At 40.3% G+C, this 7,211-nt stretch overlaps 1 pseudogene across 1 annotated transcript; it reads right to left on the reverse strand.

Moving 5' to 3' along the window:
• Positions 1 to 560: 560 nt before the first annotated feature.
• On the reverse strand, positions 561 to 5,798 carry LOC309840032 (large ribosomal subunit protein eL15-like; annotated as a pseudogene). Its single transcript has 2 exons — positions 5,703 to 5,798; positions 561 to 1,187 (listed from the first exon to the last, which is right to left on the reverse strand). The product of its transcript is annotated as a large ribosomal subunit protein eL15-like (transcript).
• Positions 5,799 to 7,211: the final 1,413 nt, after the last annotated feature.

Below are 7,211 nucleotides of genomic sequence, written 5' to 3' on the forward strand. Positions count from 1 at the left end.
GGAAGCAGCTGTTTACATAAATGGAATATTAGATTAAGTCTAAAAATGTGGGCCCTAGTCAACTTTCATTGTTTTTCTGCGTATGATCATGATAAAGGATCAGGATATCCTTCACATTTCCAAGGAAAATCCAATTTAAAAAGTTTGTCCTTGCCAAACTCCATAAAACAGCCACTTTAGAGTAAACCAGCAGAGCATTGCATCACCCCAATAAAGCTGTAGGTTTCATCACATGCATCAACAAATCTACATGGCTAGTTTCTGCACTCCTCTTTTCCAGAATTTATTTTACACCTATTGTACCAAACAGCATTTTAAACACGGACATATCAACTCCCTAATAAAGCAAAAACAAAGGCATTTCCCTTATTAGAAACAAGATACACCATCACTTAAAGTCTTCAAACATTATTGCACTTTAATTTTCATAATTTGACAATGCATTCAATGAAATAATCTGGAGACAACTAGTTTTAACAGACAAATTTAAAAACACCTTTAAGCGGACATGAATGTCCTAAATTGTTTATTAGGTAAGAATTTTACAGACATTACTTATATTAGCGGTAATAGTGGAGCTGGAGAGTATTGCGCCTTCTCCAAGCTGCACGGCGAGAACCACCAATAGTGTGGTGGGACTTGTGGCCCTTTCCAAGGCCGCGGCTCTTTCTGCCTGCAGATGTCAGCCCCCACATCTCCCTGTGCTTGTGGACTGGTTTGGTGATCCACTGGGTGACAGGGTTTCTTCTGATAGCTTTATGAAATGGATCAATGATGATAACCTCAAAAAATTTGTAAGTAGAATCTTCACCAACCCAGTAAGAATTCAGGACCCTTAGGGCCCCACAGTGACGTCCAGTTCACTCCTTGGCAACAGAATGAAGGCTTCGAGCAAACTAGAGCTGGTTGACACCATGATGGAGAGGCTTGCCGTAGGTGGCACCATTAGGAACCGGGCATTTGCGGGCACCACAGCACACACGAATCTGATATATGACATAACCTTGCTTGGCCTTGTAGCCCAGCCTGTGTACCTTGTCAGGCTGGGTGGGGCAGAGGGCCCTCTGCAGTGCAGAGAGCTGGCGGTACTGCCAGCAGTGCACCCTGAGCAGAAAGCAAATTATGTGGGACTGCTTCTTCCTCCTGGATGTACTAGCAAGTGCCCATCTCGGCTCACCTGATGGCTGCTGCCAGACGGAAAGGCCCACTTTATCCTTGTAATTTTATTTGCTCTGAATTCTTTCTTTTCTTTTTTTTTTTTTGGCGGTACGTGTGCCTCTCACCGCTGTGGCCTCTCCCATTGCAGAGCACAGGCTCCAGACGTGCAGGCCCAGCGGCCATGGCTCATGGGTGCAGCCGCTCCGCAGCATGTGGGATCTTCCAGGACCGGGGCACGAACCCGTGTACCCTGCATCGGCAGGCGGACTCTCAACCACTGCGCCATCAGGGAAGCCCTGAATTCTTTCTTTTGATCAGCATTTGCATCATATCTTTTTTCATCTTTTACTTTTCATCTACCTATATCATATTTTAAATGATTTTCTTATAGTCTTTGTGGTGGGATCATGTTTTTTAAATCTGTTCTGACAGTCTCTGTCTTTTAATTGTATGTTTAGACTATTCCACTTAATGTAGTTATTGATATGCTTGGTTTAAACCTACCATTTTATTATTTCTTTTCTTTGTGTTATACCTCTGTTATTATTTCCTCTCTTTTCCACTTTCCTGCCTTTTGGGTTATTTGAACGTTTTTTAGTGCTCCATTTTAATTAATCTACTGTGTTTTTTTTTTTTTTTTTTTTTTTTTTTTTGCGGTATGTGGGCCTCTCACCGCTGTGGCCTCTCCCGCTGCGAGGCACAGGCTCCGGACGCGCAGGCTCAGCGGCCATGGCTCACGGGCCCAGCCGCTCCGCGGCACGTGGGATCCTCCGGGACCGGGGCACGAATCCGCGTCCCCTGCATCGGCAGGCGGACTCTCAACCACTGTGTCACCAGGGAAGCCCTACTGTGATTTTTGAGTTTATCTCTTTGCATATCTTTTGTGGTTACTCTAGGGATTATAATATACATATTAAGCCTTGCACAAGTCTGCTTAGAATCAATACTTTACTACTTCAGGAGTCATGCAGAAACCTTACACCCTGTAGGTCCCTTTACCCTCTCCCCTTTATGTTATAGTTGTCTTATATATTACATCTACACATACTGAAAATCCCTTCACACATTCTTATTGTTTTTGCTATCAGCTGCCAAACATATTTTAAGTAATTCAAGAGAAGAACAGTCTGTTATATCTACCCAAATTTTACAATTTATATTGCTGTTCCTTCATTCCTAATGTGCTAAATTTCTTTCTGCTATAATTTCCCAACTGGCTGAAGAACTTCCTCTAGCAGTTCTTTTAGAGCAGATTGCTGACTATAAATTGTCATCCCTGAAAGATATTTTTGCTGGATATAGAATTATGTGTTGACAGTTCTTTTTTCCCCACACTTCAAACATGTTGTGCCATTTCCTTATGACCTCCATGGTTTCTGATACAAGAAATCCACTGTAATTCGAATTGTTATACCCCTATAAGGTAATGTATTTTTCCTCTGGCTGCTTTCAAGATTTTTTTCTTTGTACTACGTTCAGCAGTTTGATTTGGATATGTCTGGAAACGGGTTTCTTTGGGTTTATTCTGTTTGAGGTTTTTCACTGCTCAGGCTATTCAAAGTCTCATAAATAGGCTCTGGATCCAGAAGAGATTGGAATAATAATGACAAAAAACTTCTTTTGAAAGTATCTTTGCTTTGTAGGGACCTGCACACAGTAGAAATAGAAATATTTTCTGTATATCCCAGACAGAATTTAACATTAGTAAATTATAGTTGTAACTCCTGCTCCCTTTCAGTGATGTGGAAGATTGTTGCAAATGGACTAGAATGGAGAGAATTGAGCTCCAGAGAGAATGAGTGAGTTTTGTAGTTTTACACACCTAGTAAGTTGCAGATCTATAAGTTAGTGTTCAAGTTCTGTTTACACTACTATAATATGTTCCTATGCACTTATAGAATTTGTCCCTCCTCCTAAACTGAAACTTTAGCTTAAGTTTATGGTGAGATGCTCGTTTGAAATGTCTACTTTTTAAAAAAAATCAGGGAAAGTCTCATATTTTAAATTCCTTCAGGGAGGCATTAAGTCTTGGTTTGAGCAGGGATTGGTACACTATAGCCTGCCCGCTAAATCTGTCCCACTACCTGTTTTCATGCAGCCTATAAGCTAGGAATGGATTTTTCTGTTTTTAAATGGTTGGAAAAATCAAAAGAAGAATAATATTTGATGACATGTGAAAATTGTATGAAATTAAAATTTCAGTGTAAGTGAAGTTTTTTTGATATTTATTTCTTATTTATTTATTTGGCTGCGTTGGGTCTTAGTTGCGGCACACGGGCTCTTCACTGAGGCACGCGGGCTCTTCGTTGCAGCGCACGGGCTCTAGACCACACGGGCTCAGTAGCTGTGGCACGGGGGCTTAGTTGCCCCACAGCATGTGGGATCTTAGTTCTGTGGCTAGGGATCGAACCTGAGTCCCATGCGTTGGAAGGCGGATTCTTAACCACTGGACCATCAGGGAAGCCCCTATAAGTGAAGTTTTATTGGAACACAGCCATGTCCATTTATTTACATAAATAAATGTCAGTGGTTTCTCTTATGCTGTAATGGCAGAGTTGAGTAGTTAAGACAGAGGCTGAATGGCCTGCAAAGCAAAAAATATATACTGTCTAGCCCTTTACAGAAAACGTTTGCTAACTCCTTGTTTAGAATAATGTCCAGTGAATTGAGTTAGGATGTCACTGATCTGAACTGTGCGAAAAGGGTAGCTAGAATTCAAACTTTGCTCTTTGAATAAGTGTCTTAGGTGTAAGAAAAGTAGAAGATAAGAATTATTAACTGTTTACAGTACTAGTCTATTGACATGTATTGAATGTTTTCAGTTCTGCAGCAATATTCTGTTCTTTTAAAATTAGCCCTTCAGGAAATCCTACTATTTGCAACAACATGGACAAACTGGGAGGGCATTATGCTCAGTGAAATAAGCCAGACAGAGAAAGACAAATACTGCATGGTATCACTTCTATGTGGAATCAAAAAAAAAGGTCAAACTCATAGAAACAGAGAGTAGAATGGTGGTTGCTAGGGGCGAAGAGGCAGGAGAAATGGGGTGAGGTTGGTAAAAGGGTACAAACTTTAAGTTATAAGATGAATAAGTTCTGGGGATGTAATGTACAGCATGGTCACTATAGTTATCAATACTGCATTTTATACTTGAAAGTTGCTAAGAGAGTAGATCTTAAATGTTCTCACCACAAAAAGGAAAAAAGGTAACTGTGTAGTGATGGATGTGTAAACTTGGTGGGAATCCTTTCACAATGTATAGGTATATCAAATCAAATCATCACATTGTACACTTTAAATATATTATAATTTTATTTGTCAATTATACCTCAGTAAAGCTGAGGGGAAAATTAAATAAATAAAGGGCAAAACATAAAATAAAATTAGTCTTTCAGATCAAGAGAAATTGATTAGAAGAAAAGCCAGGACTGTTTCTACCTGGTTGAAGAAGATTGTCAGTTGGAGGCACTTGAGGCCCAAGTGTGAGGGGCTTAGGGAGGTTTTCTTGGCTGGACGAGGTAAAGGTCATTATTTAAACTTTGTTTTCCTGCTTCTCTGTTGGGCTTTTTACAGGTCTAATTACCTAGTTGACTTTCTGTTCTTTTGTGAGTCTTTTTCTCTATGACTAGTGAGAGGAAATGGCTGATCACTTTTAAATGAAGAGGAAAGCCCAACTCAGACCAGGAACTGTTGCCCCTCACCCCTACCGCTATAGGTGGACCTTTCCTTTGGGCTTATTGACCTACCTTGCCAGCTGGCATCAGAAGTCCATTGAGATGTACATGGCCTGTTTCTCCTAACCTCTTCCCTCCATCTCAAGGACCAAATGAGCCACATCTGTACTATGCATGAATTTAAGGATTTTTTTTTTAGGCCCAAGTTAACTTCTGTTACGCATTGAAATTTAAGCTTCTCGAGTGGGTTGCCTATCATAGAGTTCCTGGCAACAACAAATTTTAAATGCACAATACACATTAATTTTTAGGGTAAAAATATTATTATCTTGGTTTGTAAACTTACCTTTTAGGTGACAGGAAAACAAATCTCTCTTTGTGCTATGCCTGCTTATTATGTATTTTCTATACATATGTGTTCTATAATTATATATTCTCTCTTGGATCTACTACTACTGTGAAATATAGCTGTTCTGAATGTCCTGGGCCACACCATTCTGGAAGTGAAAGCAGGGTCTGGATAACAGTCCCTCAGACTTTTGCCAGCTCTATTATAGTTCTCCAGCTTCCAGGGAAGTCTTCAAACATACCCAGTTTACCCTGGAGGTATCTGTTGTGTTTTCCTGAATAAGGTATTCTAGAGCTCCAAGTGTCATCTCCCTCCTCTCCGTTTGCTCTTAGCACCTTTGGTGACCTCTGGGGCAGGGTCCTTGCTGGGCTGCTAGTGCTTTCAGCCCCTTGAGGCTGCTCTCCTGTGTTTGCACAGCCCCCAGAGCTGCAAATACCACTGACATGCCTGACTCTGTCCATGTGGGTGGCTCACTCTTACACTTCCCAGTTAAGGGTACTGGTGTCTGTGCTATGGACCTTGACTTTGACTCTCTCATCCTCCTGCTGCAGCTGGATCTTCTGGGGTTGTGGGGGCTGCATGTCAGCTTGTTTAGGTTTCTGTGGAAAGCCCATCTCTTACTGGATTCTGAACCACGTCCTTGAAAACTGAGCTTTGAGATTAACCTGAGTAACACACTTTACACCATTTTCTGAATCATTCCTCTCTCATACCTTGGGGTATTGCCACTAGATCAGTTGATGAGCTACCATCTTCTCTTGGAACTCCCTTCTTTACTAGGGAATTCCTTGGTCCCTCAAGAACCTAGATTCCTGGTAAGATAGGCTGCTCCTAGGTACACCTGACAGGTGAGAATTCAACTGGTGTGTTAATCACCTTCTGCTCAAGTTAGGCCCCTCTGTGAGTTTATGTATATGTATTGATAATATATGCCCTATGGTGCATATCCTTGAGGAGATTTTAAAGCTGTGCAGCTGCTATAGGAAGCCCAGAGCTTAATTTCTGCCTTTACCTAAACTCTTGCATTCATCTGAGATGTTAGCATTAGTTTGGTCTTCTCCCTGCCCAAACATTCTGCCATGTACCACCTTGTGCCCACTTCAGGCCTAAGTGGTTGACCTAACTATCCAGTGTTGCTATTTCATAGAAGTTGACTCTCATTCTTCCCAAACCTTCATCTACTTTTGTATCCTATTCCAAGGATTGTTATCCTCCTTTTTCTAGTTTCTTGAGGCGGAGCTTTGATTACTGACTTGAGACTCTTCTTTCCTAATGTAAGTATTTAGTACTGTAAATTTCCCTCTCAGCACTGCTTTAAGCTGTGGCCCACATATTTTGATATGTTGTATGTATTTTCATTTTCATTCAGTTCAGTGTACTTTAAAATTTTCCCTTGAGATTTCCTCTTTGGCCCATGGCTTATTTAGAAGTATGTTATTTAGTTTCCAAGTGTTTATAGAGATTTTCCTGTTGTCTTTCTGCTGCTGATTTCTGCTTTGATACCATTGTGGTCAGAGAATGCACTCCATATGACTTCAATCTTACTAAATTTGTTTAAGCTTGTTTCATGGCCCAAGATACGGTCTGTCTTGGTATATTTTTTGTGGGTGCTTGAAAAAAATGTAATCTGCTGTTGTTGGATGCAGTGTTCTACAGGTGTCAGTTAAATCGTATTGGTTGATTGTGTTTGTTGAGTTCTTCTATCAATATGTCCTTGCTGATTTTCTGTCTACTAGTTCTATCAATTGTTGAGAGAACAATGTTGAAATCTCCAACTATGACTGTGGATTTATCTATTTCTCCTTTCAGATCAGTTAGTTTTTGTTTCACATATTTTGCAGCTCCATTTTTTTAGTGCATACATATTTAGGATTGCTATGTCTTGGTAGATTGATCCTTCTATCATTATTTAATGTTCTTCTCCATCTGGTGATTATCTTTTTATTGATATTAATATAGCCACACTGCTTTCTTTTGAGTAATATTTATATCTTATATCCTTCTCCATTTTTTTCCACTTTCAACCT

This window comes from Grampus griseus (assembly GCF_964374135.1).
Source record: "Grampus griseus genome assembly, chromosome: X".
NCBI lineage: Eukaryota > Metazoa > Chordata > Mammalia > Artiodactyla > Delphinidae > Grampus > Grampus griseus.